Source organism: Mastigoproctus giganteus, chromosome 5, assembly GCF_048544385.1.
Source record: "Mastigoproctus giganteus isolate SK-2022 chromosome 5, ASM4854438v1, whole genome shotgun sequence".
Classification (NCBI taxonomy): domain Eukaryota; kingdom Metazoa; phylum Arthropoda; class Arachnida; order Uropygi; family Thelyphonidae; genus Mastigoproctus; species Mastigoproctus giganteus.
The window spans coordinates 88,340,102-88,360,485 of record NC_143579.1 but is presented as its reverse complement, the minus strand read 5'-3'; the positions used below and the strand labels follow the sequence as shown (position 1 = coordinate 88,360,485).

Here is a 20,384-nt window from a genome sequence, read left to right as displayed (position 1 = left end):
ATATTCAACAATAGATCAGCATGTGTTCTATTGTTGAACCCTATTAGAGAATCAGGAGAGAGTGATTTTCCTTTATTCTGGAAATTAATCTGTTCTTTCAGAGAAATGAGTTATCCACACTTTCAGTAAATTTTACCTGTCTCTGTTTACAATGTAAACATGGTAGGCACTAGTTGGCCCTAGTTTAGATCAAGGCTTTAAAAAAATTAAATCACTTTAAAAATTTCCTATTAGAGGCCTCTCAATCGTGAGGCCCGAAGCTAGCACTTCATGCGCCTATTCATAAGTACGGCACTGGCCCCATCTATAGGTCAATGGAAGATAACCTAAGGATGCATTTCACTGGCTTTTAGTGGCACAATGCAACATTCAATATAATGTATCAAATTAGCCATGTACAGATAAGAAAAAAAGATATCCAACATATATAAATAAACAAACAAACATATATAAATAAACAAACAAACATATATAAATAAACAAACAAAGCAAAAACGAAAAGGAGTTTTTTTCTTCTCTCAAATATAGTTTTTGCAAAAAGGAAAAAATACAGCTAAGTTTCTGCAAGAGGAAGCTCATTTTCACAAAAATATTACAATGGTGAAGGGATCAAATTGGAGGAGGGATTGGATTTTCCATCTAAATGTGAATAGTTGGAAGCTATGACTGTGCATAAGGTACTTTGAGAATCTGTGCTTATAAAGTAGTTCTTATATTGTAAATTTAAAAGATTTGAAATATATATATATATTTGTGCCTTCAAACAGAGTTCAATTACAAATAATTCCACCATAAAAATAGATGCAAATCTATTTTTGTTTTCATGCTTGCGTCATATCTCCTTGTTTCATAACCCATAATTCTTTCTCAATTTGAAACTGCCTTTTAGTCTGTATTGCTATGCCACCCATGAATTTCTTTTCCCAAAATGCAAATCCAACATTCACAATAATGTATCAAATTTACCATGTACAGATAAGAAAAAAAATTGATATCCAACATATATAAATAAATAAATGAACTTTTAGTAAAAAAAGAAAAGGAGTCTTTTTCTTTTCCCAAATAAATATAGTTATAACTCTATATAACTATATTTATAGTCAGAATCAGCTCACCTCAAACTGCAGTTGTTCCCTTACAGTATGTGTAACCTGTATGACAATATGTGTAACCAATTTAAGTCATTCTGTAACAGCATAACCTGGTCCCAATTTGTAATCATTCTTCCAACTTTTAAACCAACAACGAAGTCTGACACTGTTCCTGTATACCCTCATCATTGTCACTGAAGAAAATCAGAAAAAGAGAAGCTCTAACACTGAACTCTGACAGACACTACTCATCACATTAGTCCTCCTTGTAAAATGCACATTAATTGCCATCCTCTATCTCCATTCACTTAGCCAGCCCCTGACCCCAAATGAAAATCTTTGCGGTAATCATTCTTTGGGAAATAAATCAAAGCTATTCTAACATATAGATATATGATTTTGAAACTGTTTGCAATGTCTGAATGCATTAGGACCTCATAATAACTAATACTCACAATAATTAATGAAATTTGTGAGGAAAGGCTTTCCCTTCACAAAGTGTTACTGTGAGTTCCTTTAGGAATTTAACCTTATTGAGATAAGGTTAAAAAATGATGTACTGCATCCTTAATAACTCATTCCATTATCTTACACACCAGTCTATTTCCAACTTAGCTCTTCTTTTATGAATGTCTGAAACCAAGTGGAATGCTGGACTCAGAGTTTAGTGACAATTTCAGTGGCAATACTAATGGTATTATGCGTGGTAGATGACTTTCATCAACCAGTGAAATACCACCACTTTGCTTATTGGAGGCTTGAAGTGGTGAAACCCATGTTTAGTTTCTAGAGCAAAGTTTACGGCATCACCCTCCCCCCATACTTCTCCTTCAACCCATGCACGGTACCAAGTACTATAGGTTTTGATACCTTTCATGTTTGGGGTTTTCATTAAAAAAAAAAAGAAGTCCGTTGCTACATTCTTTAATATAACTGGATACATGCTTATCTATCCAAGGAATATTACATTCCTTCAGCCAGAATAATTTTTTTGGCATGAGCATCTCAGAGATCATTACATCACTGATTTTACCACAAACTCTCTTTCTCTATATGGGGGGGGCCCCATGTAAATGTCTCTTCAGTTGTACAAATGGATACAAAAACACAAGCTCATCTCGCCTACAATTCTGGGTGGATTTTGCATAATTTCACCATTATGGGGATCTCTCTCTCTCTCTCTCTCTCTCTCTCTCTCTCTCTCTCTCTCTATAATGAATTTTTCTTTCTTTAATGTATATTTTTTTTTTGCAGTTTTCTCATACTGAGCTTTTGCTTTTCTTATCCAATCCACAGCAGCGTTACACAATACTTGGAGTTTCCATGTCTCATGATACTACTCCACCTTTCATTTTTTGCTGTGTAAGATGTGTCAACTTCTATTATCCACACTGCCTCCATTTGTGATATATCACCATTTGGCAAAATGGTGATATATCACATTTGGATTGATGACTTCCAGGATACTTTTACATATTTTATACAAATTATTTGTATTCAGCAACATGAAATTACCATATAAGCTCACGACCGGGGGGGCCTCCGCTCTGTTGCTGAACATTGATTTGGACACTACACATTTTATGAGAATTTTTTTTCCCTTTATTCTTCTTTTGAAGAAAACACCTAACAAGAAATGTATCAGAACCTATAGTACTTAGTGCCATGTGTGGGCTGAAGGTTGACAAAGCAAAAGAAGATATCTATTTACAGTAGACTTGAAATTCTGTAGACTGCAATTTTCAGGAAATACATGTGAAAGGAGGCTGTTAAAAAAAATGGTAAGTGAAGGAATAAATGAAGAAAGAGAAAAGTTGGTTCTGTGAGGTTCAAGTTGGACAAGAAAAGGATGCTGACTGGTTGCTGGACATGTTCACCCTGGTTTCAAAGAGAGAGAGAGCAAAAATTTTAGAAACTAATTCAAAAGAACAGTGCCTATGGAAGTATCTATAGAAAATGCATGCAAGCATAAACAGAATGTCTATGCAACATACTTTGTAAGAGTTGGTTCATTAATATAACTGAACTGTCCTCTTTTGAATGGAGAATAGAAGCATGATAGGGGTTATGGGAGAAGCGACACAGATCTGGAAACAATATTCCATGGTAGGGAGGATGCGAGATTTGTCCAGAATGATTAGCTGTTTAGAAGAAAATTAAGTGAGTGAAAGAGAAAACCAAGTTTTTGAGATGCAGGGGAAGCAATATTTGTGATTTACTTAAGCAAAGAGAGATTAAAATTTGAGATAATCTGTAATAGAGATAACTGATCTGATCTAAAACACTAAGTGTTGTTGAAGATAAGCACAGAAGCAGAAATATCATTTTTTGCTAGATATAACCAGACTGAGTTTTAGAAGGGCTCAAATTAACTTAATTCTTTTCTCCATTAGAGAATTACCCGCAAATCACCCAAAAGATGGAAGCTTATTTAGAAGACCATTTGGCCTAACGCAGCCAAGTGGTTAGGAGCATGAGTCAGGTGTGTGCAGTAGCACACACTCCGAGTGGAATGGGGTTCAAGCCTGTGACTACTAAATACAATTGCTGTATTGATTGATTTACTGTAAACTCCACACTTTTTTTTATTTTTTCTATTTATTTATTTTTTTATGCCAAACACAATGAAAAGCCTATTCAATATCAAGAGCAACTGCATGGATTTCACCAAACTTTTCCATTGAATTTGTCCATAGATAGGTAACGTAACCCAGAATATCACAAGCGGATCGACTATGACAGAATACATACTGGTGATTGCTGATCCGATGGAAGTTTCTAGATTGTTTAATAGTTGGCAGTTAATCGATTTCTCCTATTTCTCCATTACTTCCAAAAACGTCAAGTAATTGCAATGGGATGATAATTGGATGGGAGGGATTTGTCACCCTTTTTAGGATATGACTGAATATGAGCAAATATCCAAGCAGAAGGAAAAACACCTTTGGAATAAGGAAGTGAATAAAGGCAAAACAGAAAAGAAATCAGGAGCACAGGTTTTGAGAACAAGTGAAGAAATACCATCATGACCTGGAGCTTTCTTAGCATCAAGATTCGTCAAAATCCTCCTGACATCCTTTTCATGGAAGAACACAAGAGGCATTGAATGGAGAATACTGGAAATGGTAGGAGGTGATTTATCAAGATCATTAATACAGGAGTTGGAAACAAAGCTTTATCTTTCACTGAAGAAGCAATAGAACTATCTGGGTTTGACAGAGGTGGAAACAGAGAATGGCAAGGTTACGGATAATTACTTTGGCAAGAAACAAGAATGCTCGACTACCATTTGGACAAGAATAAAGTTTTCTACTCTTAGCTTGATCAAAATCTAGTTTGCAATGATTAATAACTGCTTTACAATTGTTGCGAACTTTGAGTAGGCAGAAAATGAAACTGAAGATTTGGAAACAAGTCAATTACAATATGCAACATACTTCTCTTGAACAGCCTTAACACATTTATTGTAAAACCAAGGTTTTGTTAAAGAACAAGATTTTAAAGTGGAGTGTGGAATAAAGGATTCTATTCCTACGAGAATAATTTCACTAACACAATCCGAACAAACATTGACATCAGAAGTTTTCAAACAGTAATCTAACCATGGAAAATAAATGTTGCAGATCGCCTCATTTTGCACTCCTGTAATGCCAAAGAACACAAAAATGAGAATAGCATTGAGAAAAGGGTCCACTGGAGAAGGGACATCAACCAAGTTGTGATCTGGGGTGACTAGAGGACCACTCACCATGTACCTAGAAGGGTTGTTTGTGAGAAAAACATCGAGTGTGTTGGCTATGTGGATTTAGTTTGATCAAATCTGTTGGCTGTGTAGAAATTAAGATTGTATGGTATTCTGGTAGGTAAATGAACAATCTGTGCGAGGTCATTGCAAAAGCCTCAGCATCTTGACTAGCAGAGTCCGTGTGACTAGAAAAAGGAAGCCAGCTGGAGTTGCGAACATTAAAATAGTCAAGGAAGATTACCTCACTGTTACGAAAGTTGGACTGGAAAAGGTAAAGTTTCAAAGAGTTCCAAGTGATTAGTGGAATTGGGAGAAAGATAGAGGCAACAGATGAATTTGACAAAATGTGGAAGAGAGATTTTAAGCCAGAATAGATCAAAAAGAGGAGATACCAAATACCAGCTCTTTGACAGGGAATATTAGAACAGGCATATGCACAAGTACCACCTTTGAAGCAAAAGGAATCATATAGCGAATAATTCGGACAACTGAAATGAGCAGTTGTTGAATCAACCAATAACTAAGTTTATGTTGGAAAAAGTAAATGGGGTTTGGCAGACTATAACTGGAAATGGACATCACTGAGTTTTGACCTGAGATCTAGTATATTGTGAAACAAATGGGGTTTCACAACTTCAAGCCTTTAGTAAGCAAAGTGGTTGTATTGAACTGGTTGATGAGAGTCATCTACCACCTAGTATTGCCTGGTAATGCAGAGAGGCGGCAATCCTTGTAGTGTGGACACTGCACCTCGACCCCCTGCTTACATTGGTTCACATCTGGGTAACTTCCATTAAACTATGTGCCAAATTTCCAGACTTGCACATTGGGTTATTACCCAGGGTTACTAAGCTCCTACCATCTTGAAAGTGGAGAGGATCTGGTTATAACAGAATTACTGGACTTTAATGATATTCAGTCTTTTTGATTCAAGTATCGCCTGAATATCAACTCCATCAGCAGTTTAGACTCATGGGTAGTAAGCCCACCCTGCTGTACCTGATGAGAATGTCTGTGGTGCTGTGGTTGCTACCTGCTAGTGGTTCTTGCACTGTCCAGTCCTTGATAATACATTTGTTCTCCATGTAAGCTATCATCCAGAGGGCTAAAAATCTGTTCCTGATAAGGGGTAAGTTAAATAAACCAATCATGAGGCATTCACCATTGCTTGCTCATTCAAATTCAACAATATATTCCAAATGTCATTATCACCAGATAACTCACACCATACTGATTTTACATCCACCTCAAGTTGATCAGACAATGGTAACAGTCTGCTTGCAATTCACTTTACACATGCATCATTTTGAACCCTCCTCCTAAACATGTTATAATTATAATCAGTGTAGTGAAATTTCTCATTACCAATTTTGAGATGATACCAAATTCTCGACACCTATCTGACACGAAGTCAAATATCCTTACAATATTGCTTCATAAGACTCAATCAGCAAAGTCAAATTCACTGAATTTTCTTGCCATCCTCAATATAATAACTATAAAGTTGTGTGGTTTTTTTTTTTTTTTTTTGTTTACTATTCTCACACATCCATTACAAATGCTTAAGTGGGTTTTGTTGATTGATGTGCGTGTTATTTTGACACTTCTCGCAAATTTTCTCAAGGGTGATGGAAGTACAACCTTGATACAAATCTCTGGTTAAGTTTCTAATCCCCCCCCCCTCAACTTTTAAGAATTGTTTGCTGTCAGGATCCATCTTCTCAAACCTCGCCATTGCCATCTCTCTGGTAATGAAGCGTCTCGGCTCCTCATTTGGTTCATCTTGAGCTTTGTCAGCATTTTCCTCTTTCGCTACCGCTGCCTGAAATTCAATAAGTTCTTCGTTAGATAATTCCTTCTCTTCCTCTATTAACTCCTCCACGTCTTTGGCATCAACCTCCAACTGAAGTAGCTCTGCAACCTTTACAATCTTATCTGTAACCTCTTCGTGCGATTCGTCTTTTTAAAATCCTTCAAAGCCTTTTACGTGCCGTGGTCATATTTTCTTCCATGCACCATTTAAACAACTTTTAGTAATTTCCGCCCAAGCCTTATTAATGTTTAAGTTGTGGGGTAAATATTGTAAGATTTCCAAAAGTCTCTCAGCATAAAATTTTTCTCATCGTCTACTGCAGACAATGCCTGAGCAAATGTTGTGCGTAAATAGTATATTTTTAAATTTGAAATAACACCTAGATCCATAGGTTGGATGAGTGGAAGTTGTGTTTGGCAGTAGAAATATGATTCTCACATTTGAATTGAAATAATCTAGATGCGTAGGATCTCCAAGAGCATTATCTACTAAAATGCAAAACCCTGAAAGGAACAGCATCGTCTTTACAATATTTTTCAACCTCGGGAATGAAGCAGCATTTAAACCAGTGTTTCTCAACCTTTTTTTTAATTATCGCCCACTTAAGGACTTTTTTTGGACATTTCCCCCTCCTAAATGCCCACCATGAAATTTTAAACAAGAAAATACTTTATACTAATCAATTTTATTCAACTTTATACAGGCAGTTTTTGCTTTATGAGTTCCCGGGTTTACGAGTTTTTTTTTTTTTTTTTTTTCAAAGTATCAAGTATCAACAAAATCGAAAATATGAACAATAATTACAAAAACATTCATAAATATCACATTTCAAACCACGCACATACCTATACAATACAGTGTACTCAGCTTTACGATATTAATCCATTCCAGAGACACCATTGTATTGTGAGAATATCGTAATTTGAACCCAATAACACATTATGTTTTGGTAATTCGTTCCAGGACCTCGGAAGTTGAAATTTTCGCAATATAACTCTAAAATGTCATTTTTATAGGCAAATTATATTAGTTACCAATTCAAATCACTAAAATGCAATACACTTTCATCGTTATCATATGTTCTGTTATAGGAACCAATTTTGTACGCCTTGCTGACATTTTTCTAAAGCAAATTTCTAGAGGTAATGACTATAAAACTATAAAAACAATTTGCACTTTCCAGTTTACTGGGTTTTTCTGTTACTGCAAGCAATTGTAAACATGTAGTAAATTTATGTTATTGCATTTGCGAAAATACCGATAGCTGGAATTGTGTGGCTTTTTGCGTTTTTACGGTGAAATGTGTTTCCCCTTTACTGAAATCTTCAATCGTATAAAAAACAAATAAATTTTCGGAATCTTCTCTTCATTCCTTTTTTTTAAAGCTTCGTAAACTTGTTACTCCGTGCAAATCATGTTAGTTGCAATTTGTGCTTTCCGTTAAAAAATGCTTATGCATGCTATTGAAATTTATAAAGAAAATAGAAGTTTATAAAGAAATATATAAATATATATTATTTATATTGAAATTTATAAAAAAAAATAGATTTTGGAAACAAATGCCACTTGAAGTATTTCTGAAGACGTAAACTCCTTGTGCAACAAACCAACGAGTGCTGAGCCAATAATAAGTGATCAATGAGTGTGCATTTAGTCGATGATAAAGAATAAACATTCTTTAAAATTTGTAAGTCATAAATAATTTCTTTATTATTATAATTTGCTTGATTTTACAGGCTACGTTTTAATTTCTTTGGATAAATCAATCATTGTTTAAACAAACTAATTAGCTAACTAATTACATTGTTGAGAACGTAAACCCCTATTTTTAATATTAGGTCTATGGGATTTAATTCCAACTTTACGAGTTTTTGATTTAAGTGCGCGCGCTAGGAACAAATCAACTCGTAAAGTCGAGAACTACCTGTACTTACTATTTTTATTCAATGGGATCCCTGAGCCTGATGCTTCTTAGCTAAAAGTTCAATGTTTGTTATGATGTTTGTAAATTTAATTCTGTCTCCTCTTGAACATATATCAAATCTTTCTTTCCTTTGTTAACATTTTATTTACTGAACTAAAACCACTTTCAACCATATAAGACATTAGAAAACAAAGAACTACTTTGGCCATTTCAGCCTACATTGTTGGATAAAGAAATTTAGTTCTTTATGATCCCCACAACTCAGCCATTTCACCCTTTTTTGAATTTATATTTGCATTCTTCGTTACATTTTAATTCAACAAGTTCTTGAATTTCTTCACTAGCAGACCCGACATCCAATTGGATCTATAAATCTCAAAATCTATTTTTCATTTCACTTTTTAAAGATGCGAATGATCTGAATAATCCTTAAGATCATTATTGGTGGGAGATGGAGATTCATTTATTTCAGCTAACTCTTGCATACCATGAAATTGTTTTCTCATTTAATTGCTTTCAAATATTTCTAGTTTTTAGTGAAGGTTTTAACACACGTTTGCAGTCTATCATTGTAATTAATTTCCTTTGAAATTGAAGTGATAGTTCATTAAGTTTTCGAAAAATCCGAGCCATATAGTATATGTTGTTTTTGTGCTTGCTGATCTCCTTGTCTAAATCTGTTTCTCCTTTGCTTTCTAAATAACTAATTATCATATCAAAAAGGTTTATAAATCTTGTTAGTTTCCTTTAGAAAGCCATCTCACTTTTGTATGTAAAAGAAGCCTTATATACTGTTCTTCATAATCAACACAAAACTTTCTGCAAAGGCGATGATATTTGCTATGTGAGTTTAATTTATTGTTGGTTTTAAAAACTATATGAAGAGATGGGTAAAGAACTGGACTATTTTTTGCAACCAGATGATGTTGATGCACAATGCAGTGTAATTAGCTGAAAAAAAAAAAAAAAAAATCCCGAGTTACCCTGAGAGAGAGAGAGAGAGAGAGAGAAGTAGAAAGATGAATGATGATATTCAAGCTCAGGACCCTGGGTTTGCTCACATACTCATCAGATGTGAGCCCCTGGGGTTTGGAAGACTACTGTACAAATTGCAGCAGTATGGCATTAAGGGCAAGTTGCTACAATGGATAAAAGGATGGTTGGGTGATAGAAGACAGAGAGTGGTAATCAATGAACACTGCTCTTCGTGGACTAATGTTATTAGTGGAGTCCTCCCCAGGGTTCAGTGTTGGCCCAGTGTTGTTTTCCGTATTTATCAATGATATTGATGAAGGTATATCAGAGTTAATGTCTAAGTTTACAGACGATACGAAGGTTGGCAGAGATGTTAATGACAGTAACGATAGTATACTACTGCAACGGGATCTAGAAAAGTTGAGCAGGTGGGCTGAGAGGTGTCAACTGGAGTTTAATATTGACCAATGTAAAGTACTGCATATGGGTAGCAGTAACCCCAGAGTAACGTACCAAATGTGTGGTACTACGCTCAGGATAGTAGAGAATGAAAAGGACCTGGGGATAATTCGGCAGTCATATATAAAGTTTTTTAGTAGTGCAGACAGGTTGCAAGAGTAGCTCATGGTGTCTTGTCAATGTTATTCAGAAATTTTGCTAGCAGAGAGGAGGAGGTGATTGTCCCCTTGTATAAGGCAATGGTCAGGCCACACCTTGAGTACTACATACAGGTCTGGAAGCCTCATTTTAGGAAGGATGTAGAGCTGCTGGAACAAGTACAGAGAAGGGCAACAACACTGTCAGTGGAACAAAGGGTTGCTGTTACCAAGAATGACTTAAGTTCTGCAAATTGCAGCATCTGGAGACTAGGCACCTGCAAGGTGATCTAACTGAGGTGTATAAGGCTGAGGGAACATAGATTGATTCATATTGAAGAAAGACAATTGTAGAATAGATGTGTGGAAATTTGCCTTTAGCCAGCAGGTGAATGATAGTTGGAACAAACTTCTATCTGTTGTAGTGGAGGTCGAAAACTTAAATAAGTTCAAGGTAGAACTAGACAAGCATTTGGAGAGAAGGGATGGGTGAAATGGGAAGGGATTTTTTTTTTTTTTTTTTTAGCTGATACTATATAAGCTTGCTTTCTTGCATATGCTTCTACTAATGCTAACTTCGAGGCATACTCTCTTTAGGTGGGCTATAAAACTTTTATGTCTTACAACCATGCCTGTAGTAGCATCAGTGGCACAGGATACCAAATTTTCCAATGATACTTGTTTTTCATCCAACCATGTTTTTACAGCAGCAAAAAATGGATGCTCCAGTACAGTTAGCTTCTATTTGTAAAAGAATAAGAGAAGTTTACCTCAATATGACATGTAAAACACTTCCGTATGATATGGAAGTGTTTTACTTCCAAAAATTAAAACGAAAACAATTAAAAAATTGAAAATCTTATTACAGTAAGAAATAATTAACAATAATTAAAAATCAAATGAACACAATTAAAAATCAAATTAGCTCAATTAAAATTTAATTGCATTAAATTGATTTTTAATTGTGTTCATTTGATTTTCAATTATTGTTAATTATTTCTTACTGTAATGTAAGATTTTCAATTTTTTTTGTTTTTGTTTTAATTTCTGGAGAGTATCATACGGAAGTGTTCTACGAATCATGTTTAGGTAAACTTCTCTTATTCTTTTACATCATTGGTATCAATGTAGAACGTATTGAGCATTATAGCTCTGGTTCATACTATGAAGTTAGTTTCTATAGATTTTACAAACAACATCTCTCCTTGCAATTTACAATCATCATCAAAATAATGAACATATGCCATTTGAAGGGCCTCATTGTCAGTAATTGTGTATTCATCAATCTGAATAGAAAATTTTCTCATTTTTATTTTGTCAGTTAGCTGCTCTAATCTTACATTACAGTAAGAAATAATTAACAATAATTGAAAATCAAATAAACACAATTAAAAATCAATTTAATGCAATTAAATTTAAATTTTAATTGAGCTAATTTGAATTTTACTTGTGTTAACTAATTAACTGACATATCATCGATGCGGTTTGAATTGAATCGCTGCTCAATGGCAATGCTTTTAAAATACTGGAGGGATTTTTATGCATCACTGTTGAAATTAGTCTCTAATGCAGGTAGTATAACAGTCTCAGCAACTGTATGAGCACTACCAGTTTTTGCAATTTTATAAGATGCAATCATCACCATCAGTTTGTGTATTCTTCTTAAATAAGAAAGTAACATTGTTACATTGCATAAAATTCTGTTTTAAATTTTTAAAATATTCGATATGTTTACCAACTTTATCAGGATGTTTCCTTTTTAAGTGATCTAAAAGTCTTGATGGTTTCATAGCCTCATTTGAAAAAGAATTATTACACATAAGACACATGGGCTGTCTTGAGTCGAATGGGCTTTCAATAAAACAATAAGCTAGATATTCATCCAGATACTATCGGCACTTTTTCTTTTCAGCACTTGACATGATTAATGATGGGTTGAATAACTACAAAGAATTAAATAACAAAATATAAACTATTTTTATTTAACTCTCATAGCCCATGTCAGTCGCAAAAGTACTGTGGATCAAAAATAAACGACTTCCACAGGGAAACAACAAATTAATACTAATTGTTGCTTAGAAAGTAGAAACAATAGACTTAAACATTTCCACATCCAATCCATGCCTCATATACTGACCAATGAAATAAAAGAATAAATAAATAAATAAACCATGCCGCCACCAAGGACGCAGCTGGTGGCAAGGTGCAAACGAAAAGGATTGTGTAGACATTGCCTCTGGAAGCACTTAGGCATTTCACCATACTTAATTCCTAGAAAAACTAAGGTGGTTGAATTAAATCAAGCCACTATCTTACTTTTATCAAAATTTCTCACTCATTCTTAATATAATATATCTATATGTTAAAATCAGTTGTCTTACAGGGGAAGAAAACCCAATGAGAGAAATTAAATAATAAGGAATAACATGTCGTTGGGTTGGGTTCAACTTTGGAGGGCCACAAAACCATTTTTTTTTTTTTTGTCCTCTCTTTTTTCCCATTATATATATGAGGTCAGCGTTTTTACTGTTTTCGGCATGAAATTTTTACCGCTAAGCTCTTCTTGACACCAACCCTTACCCTTTATCCGGACTGGATATATGCGGTGGTCATTCCCTGACCTTCCGCATCCTCCGTATTTGGTAGTCACAGGCCTGAACCCTGGTCTAATCAGGAAGCGTGTGCTACACACTGCTGCTCCTGCCCACATGGCTAGGGAGGACCATAAACCATTGTAATCCCATTATTTTTTTTTTGCCCACGTTAAGAATCCCTGATTTAAACCAATCCTCAAAGAGAGATATTGTTATCCATACTCTCTGGTTCGATCGGAAATGCACAGGTAGGATGACTTTATCGATGCCCTTAAACGCACAAGGATTTCCAGAATGGTCCCCAACCAGTGGTTTTAATCTGTAATCTCCTGCTGCATTAGCCCCAAGCTAGAGTGTAGCACTATCGTTTGAAGCCTTCAAAAACCTGGCATTGTATTTTTCTCTTTGACAATATATGTCCGATCCGGAATTTTTTTCCAATACAGAGCAGTCTTGTTAACATTAAAAATTTGCTGCGTTGAATAGCCGCCTTCATCAATAATTTTTTCCAACACATCAAAAAATTTCTCTGCAGCTGCAGAATCGGGACCGGCCAATTCACTACATACTTTTGCATACTTTAACGTGGAAACCAGCACGATGCTTGAACCCATTAAACCACCCATCGTTTGCCACAAACTTGGTTTGGGGTTCACCATACTTAGGGGCTCACATCTGGTGAGCATGGGCTTGATACACCCAGGTATCTCTCTCTCTCTCCCTCTCCCTCTCTCTCTCTCTCTCTGTCTCAGGGTAACTCAGAAAGTTTTTTGTCTGGTACAGCATAAGCCTCAGGCTTCCTCGTACCGTGAGGCTAATAATAATAATAATAAATACTTGTTGCTTTAGCTTGAATGGTCATTAGACCCAGGGGGAACTCATTTCTGAATCTGATTTTTCATCCATATTATTAACAGCTGTTCCATCTTCGATATAGCAATTGAATGCTGTTTTGTGATCACTGTTGATCTTAAGTGCATTGATCCTTTGACATGTTCTTTTATACATGCACTGTCCTTAAAATATTATTCACTGTTGAAGCAGCGAGACTTAATTCCCTTGCAATAGATGACAAACTTTGTCCTGCTTCGTACTTCTTAATGATTTTCATCTTCAATTCTAAATCAATTTTGTTTCGTTTCCTAGCACTACCACCACATGCACTTTTTTTTTGGTCGCGTTCCCTTCATCATTGTAATACGTAAATAGGAATGAAGAGAAGTTTCTGAAAATTTCTTTTTTATATGATTGAAGATTTCAGTGGATGGGAACACATTACACCATAATAGCATGAAAACCCACACAACTGCAGTTATTGGTATTATCGCAAATGAATAAGATCAAGTTTACTACCTGTTTATAATTAGATGCACTAACAGAAAAGCCCAATAAACCTGAAATTGTTTTTATTGTTTTATGGTCTTGACCTCCAGAAATGTGCTTTAGAAAAATATCACAAATGCATTCAAAATTGATTCTTATAATGGAAGATACGATAATAAAAAAATAAATTTTCTGTTTATACTCCGGGACAACCAAACAGTCAGAGGGGTTCACAAGATAGACAGCAAGAAGCAGCACCGTATTCAGCAGTCACGGGCTTGAACCCTGGTCACTCAAGGCACGTGTATTTATGCACCCGTGCACCTGACCACTAGGCTACGGCGGCCTGGGTAGTGCAATTTCAATTATAAATATGACCTTTTAGAGAGATAAATAGCTTAGTAATAAAGCGAAATTTAAACTTCCAAGGACTTGGAACAAATTTAAAAAAAAAAAGTGTTACTGGGTTCACATTAGCATTTTTTCACGATACCTTTATTTATTCCTATGGGATGCAAAATACGTTTCCACGATTTTTTTTTTGCACCGGCTGGCAAAAACTTGCATAAAGTCGAATTTCCGTAAGTTGAGTATTAAACGTAAGTCGGGGAGTTCCTGTATATGACATCAAAATTATTTTTTTCATCCAGTTTCTTTGTAACCACATCATTGTATCCAATCAAATTTTTCAGACACGGCTTTCCCTTAACAAACCCATGCTGTGTCTGAATTATTGCTGCAGTCTTGTCTAGATGATTCTGAAATGCATCTTTAACCAGTGACTCCATTATTTTACCCGGAACAGAAGTTAAACTAACTGGTCTGTAATTATTCGTGTCATCCTTCGATTCCCCCTTTGTGAATTTGGGATAGATTTGCACACACATCTCCAGTCCGTGGAAACTTCCATGAGTCCAAGGATGCTCTCATAATTATGGCTAAGTGTTTGCTTATTTCCTTTGCCACCTCCTTTAATATAACTGGATAGATCCCATCCACCCCAGGAGTAACTTCAACAATTTCTCCTCCACTTTGCTCTCAGTTATTACAAATGATGTAGCTCCCTGTTAGAGTTTGATAAGGACCTGCACTTCTCTATGTGGTGGTCTTCAATAGACCAGTGTCAGCAATCTGAGCACAATCGTCAATAGAACCATTGATATAAGTGGACCCAACTGATTCATCTCCTTCCTTTTAGAGTTTATATAAGTAAAGAAGTCCTTGCTGTTTTTCTTAGCATCCTTTGCCAAAGATTTCTCGTAATCTGCCTTCGCTTTGTGACTAATCTCCTTTGTGACTTGATTACAGACGAGCTTATATCTACCAGACTTCTGAGTCGCCTGATAATTTATATGCATCCCATTCATTTTTCTTCTCTGCCAAGAGTCTCATTAGTTCATCTCACATCCAATTTGGCCCTAAACCTAGACCAGTATTTCTTAATTCTTAGTTAGTTGGAACAAAAAGCCTAGTAACTTCCATGATTAATTCCTTAAAGGCTTCCCACTTAGAATTTGCTGTTGGTAACATCAGTTGCTCCCACTGTACAGAATTTAAAAACTGTCTGAGACCACTGTAGTCACTTTTCCCTGCAGATAGAAATTGTAGTGGCACCACCTGTCTTGCCCAACCAGAACACAATATTATGCCATTTAGTTCACCATGAGTCACTGGCTGGTGCAGGTACGTATTCAGGCTGTGGAGGCTGACGTGCGCGAGAAGAGTTAATGCCGTGCAGCATGAGTTGCACTGTGGAGACGATCACAAATATTACTGTGTTCCTGACAGAAGGACGATATCAAGTGGGTGAAACAGTGGCGACAAATGGGTTCAGTCACCAACAAGAAGCATGAGGGGCCCAAAAGACAGTGTGTATGCCTGACAATGTCCAACGAGTCCATGAGGCTCTGCAGCAAAGTCCCCAGCACGTGTGTCACAGTTCCCTGCGTCGAATTGTGAAATTTGATTTAAAGTTCCAACCATACAAATTACAAATTGTTCAAGAGCTATGGCTGGCAGATAAATAAATTAATAAATTTTCTGTTTATACTCTGGGACGACCAAATGGTTAGAGGAGTTCACAAGGTAGAGAGAATACGAGAAACAGCACCATACTCAGCAGTCACGGGCTTGAACCTGGGTCACTCAAGGCATGTATACTTATGTACCTGTGTGCTTGACTACTCGGCTACATCATAGTGAGCAGGCGAGATTTCTGCACAAAATTCCTTGAGATACTGTAGAAGGATGAGTTAATTTTCACTTCTCTGGTTATGCCTGATGAAGCAAACTTTCTTTTGAAAGGGTTTGTGAAAGAGCAAAACTTCCGTTACTGGGAAGTTCGAAACCCGCACCTTCTTCATGAAAAACCTCAACAGTAGCCCAAGGTCTTTGTGTGGTGTACTATCGGAGTTTCCACAGGCATTGTGGAGCTGTACATTTAACATGATTAACAACTTTTTCATTCCAGAAGTATGGAGAAAAGGTATTCTCACACGACATGGTTCCAGCAAGATGGGGCTACAGCCTATACAGCCCGTACCACGATGGCTAAGCTGAAGCAGTTCTTTCCACACTGACTGATCTCGCGGATTTGGGGATGTCCCGTGGCCGGCTAGGTCTCCAGACCTGACAGCCCCAGACTTTTTACTTTCGGGATATGTCAAAGACAAAGTTTCTCTCAGCAGATACACAGTATTGGGGATTTGAAGACGGCAATCCGAGAAGAGATTGAGGCCATTCACCAGGAAATGATTCAGGACGTCATGAGGAGCTTCTGGGAGCTGTTTGTTGTTGTTTGTTATTTGGATTTTGGGGGAATTAGCAACTAAGGCCATATTGCTCTGGGGATATGCGGAAAGGTCAGGGAATGACCTTTCCGCATTTGGTGGTCACAGGCTCGAACCCCGATCTAATCAAGAAGCGTGTGCTATGCACTGCTGCTACTGCCCACCTGGCTACGGAGGCGCCTGCTTCTGGGAGCACTTGCAGAACTGCATCGACGCAGATGGAGATGGTTTGCTAGATGTTATATTCAAGACATAGACATGGTTTTTGGCGTATCAGTAATCACAATTTGCATAAATATGACATCCATAAATAAATTTTGTGTAGCCATGCGTCAGTTCTGACTATCGTCTTTTTCTTTTGTACTATTTACCGAGACCCACCCCGTATACCTTTAAGTAAATCCCACATCAGTACACTGTGATCACTGCCACCTAGTGGTTCCCTTATCTGCAAATTCTTAATACACGAATGATCACTGCTGATAACCAGATCAAGAGTATTACCCTCGCTGGTTGCCTCTCGAACATGCTGCTGCAGAAAACAATCATCCAATAAATCCACTAAAGTCTTGCTACTCTGAGAGTGACCAACTCAAGTTCCAGTCAATATCTGGGAAGTTAAAATCCACCATTATAAGACACTCTGATTTACCAGCCCAGTCTTTCTCTGTACAACTGTTTGTTGTTCTCAATGACACCCCAATTGATTCCCATTGATTCCCCAATGCCTATGACTGCAAAAGAAACTGACTTTCCCAGTCATAAGTATTGGGAAAGTCAGTGCTTATGACTGGGAAAGTCATAAGCACCGTAAACGGACTCAACATTGCACTGTTAATTCAGTGCAAGTCCACATGCCACTGTAGAAACAAATTTCCCACATCACTTCTCTGTAAACATGTGGTGTGGTATCATCAACAATCAGTTGATTGGGCATGTTGTGTTACAAAATTGTCTTACAAGGCCCATTTAACTAGAATTTCTGCAAAACAAAACTTCCACTGCTATTGGAGGATGTTCCCTTGGATAATAGGATTGGTATGTACTTTCAGCATGACAAAGCTCCAGCATATTATGCCGTCTGGTGATACAATACCTAAATCGAACTTTCCCTGAACGATGGATCGGCCGTGGTGGTCCTGTTCATTGGCCAAGAAGGTGTGCGGACCTCAATCCGTTAGGTATTTGTTTGTGGGGATGGATAAAAACGCAGTATACAAAGAAAAGGTGAATACAAGAGACAAATTGCTTGCTCACATTTTGGATACTGTTTCCCCCTCATAAATGAACACCACAACGACCTCAGAAGAACAACACATCATCTTACAACAAGAGTTGCAAAGTGCACTGAGGGTGGTGTGGTAGAATTTTTGAATATTTATTGTGAACTGTAAAAAATTTGTCAATTATTTGTGTTTTGTATCATTCAAAAAGTCAATTAATACAAACAATGTCATTTATTGTTCTTTAATACCTCTCATAATGGCTTTGTGCATGCCAGTTTTAAACAACTGTATCTCTGTTATCTATTGAGAATTGGACACATTTATATGAACTTTTTTACTCAGAATAATCGATACCATAACTTCCCAAAATACACTAGTGCGCAAAGCTTAAGGACCAACACTATTTCTAAAAGTTACAACCACAAAATCTTTTCTTAAGGTACTCTTTACTAATGAAAGTAGATTCAGTCTCAGCAGCAATTCTGGATATCAGCTAATCTGGCGAGAGGTTGGTACACGGTATCACCCCGCAAACATCACTGAAAGGAATCGACATGGCAGTCGACATGTTCTCGTCTGGGGAGGCGTTATCTTGGATGGGCGTAAACAACTCCAGATACTGGAAGGCAGTACTGTAACCGGTGCACACTATTGTACTGAGGTAATCCTTCCCCATGTGCATCTGTTCCGAGGTGCCATTGGCCCAGAGTTCATGTTTATGGATGATAACACCACGCCCCATCACGCTGCAGCTGTGATATGCTTTGGGAAAGTGAGGACATTGTTCATACAGATTGGCCTGCCCGTTCTTCCGATCTAAATTCCATCGGACACATATGGAACACTCTGGGGAGATGCCTAGCAGCATGTCCACACACACCAGAAAATGTTCACCAGCTGAAGATGACGCTGACAGAGGAATAGACAATATTACTGCAAGAACTTATCAACAACGTTCTAAGTATGGGCAGGTGGTGCAAAGCCCACATCGACATTAGGGGGCAGCCATATCTCCTACTGAGGACCACCTCTTCCCTTTGTTCCATCTTTGGCAGTGATGCATCTGTATCATGGCAACCAATGCTATATTGCCATTTTTGAATAAAGTCCCTCTGTACCATTTTGTTTCCGCTGTGTCGGTGTTGTTTCCTTCATCATTTCTGTACCTCACGAGGTTCCTTTGGTATGCTTTTCCCATATCCAGGCCACTCCTATGAGAAGCTACAGATAAAAACCTGACTGGTCTCCTTAAATTTTGCACACCAGTGTATTAACTATTCCTCCTGAATCACCCTGTATATGCTGTGCTGGTTAGGGTCATCACTCCTAAGTGCTGTGGGATGCATTTAATCGTGGAGATAGGGGATGGTCATACTGTTTTGGCTCACGAGTGTATTTCTTCATTAAAATTTTAAAGCTTTAAATAATATGTGGGCTGTTTACAAAGTAAGGTAACAAATGCTTTTCTAAAAATAGTTACAGAAAAATGGCATGGCATATAGATAAAGGCAGATTATTATACCGCTTCTGACATGTTCTTTGGCTACATCTAAGAACTTGCTCCACCATATTAATTGCAGTCAATATTCTACTATCGCCATAACTCGCCCAGCATAAAATTCAAGGCATTTGCATTCACAAAAAATGTTTCAATGTTTAAATTCATTGTTATCACACAATCAGTTTCTATCAGTTTTTATTTCAGACCCCCAACTGATGACTAGGAAGGTTCAAGGTCAGGAATGTGTGGTGGATGAACAAGCATGTCTCATTAAAACAAAAACCACCTTTACAAAACTAAAATAGTAATACATGAGTAATGTACATGATACAAACCTGAAACCACTTCCAAGTGATAGATGATACCTTCAAGTTATTCACTAATCAGAAAATGCATGTACAGCAGTAGATGGCAACATAATCACAAACCTGACATCATGTGGTGTACTTTAGTCAACTAGCTGCAGTTTGCAGCCAGTTATGCACAAATTTCAAACATGGTTTAAAAAGAAGTTACCAAATAGGCCTATAGTTCTGCAATGAATATTAATAAAGAACACCTGTTTGGCGCAATCTTCCTGGCCACATCAGTGAAGAGATTTGGTTCAAGGAAGTTCTGTGAGAAACCTAGGGAAATCCATAAATGCAATTTTGAGCTTAACATGTTAAGCTCAAAAATCTATAACATGCTACTTACATCATCATTAAGGATGAAACCATACAAACTGCAACTCATGCAAAAGCTGTTGATCAACAACAAAACCAAGAGGATGGAATTTTGTGGGAAAATTCTGCCATGATTAAAGTT

The 20,384-nt window shown here is 36.9% G+C and overlaps 1 protein-coding gene across 4 annotated transcripts in view; it reads right to left on the bottom strand.

Annotated features, from left to right (window-relative positions):
• tho2 (THO complex subunit 2-like protein) overlaps positions 1-20,384 on the bottom strand; it is a 1,047,711-nt gene that overhangs the window by 831,209 nt on the left and 196,118 nt on the right. The gene's annotated exons all lie outside the window — the stretch shown is intronic.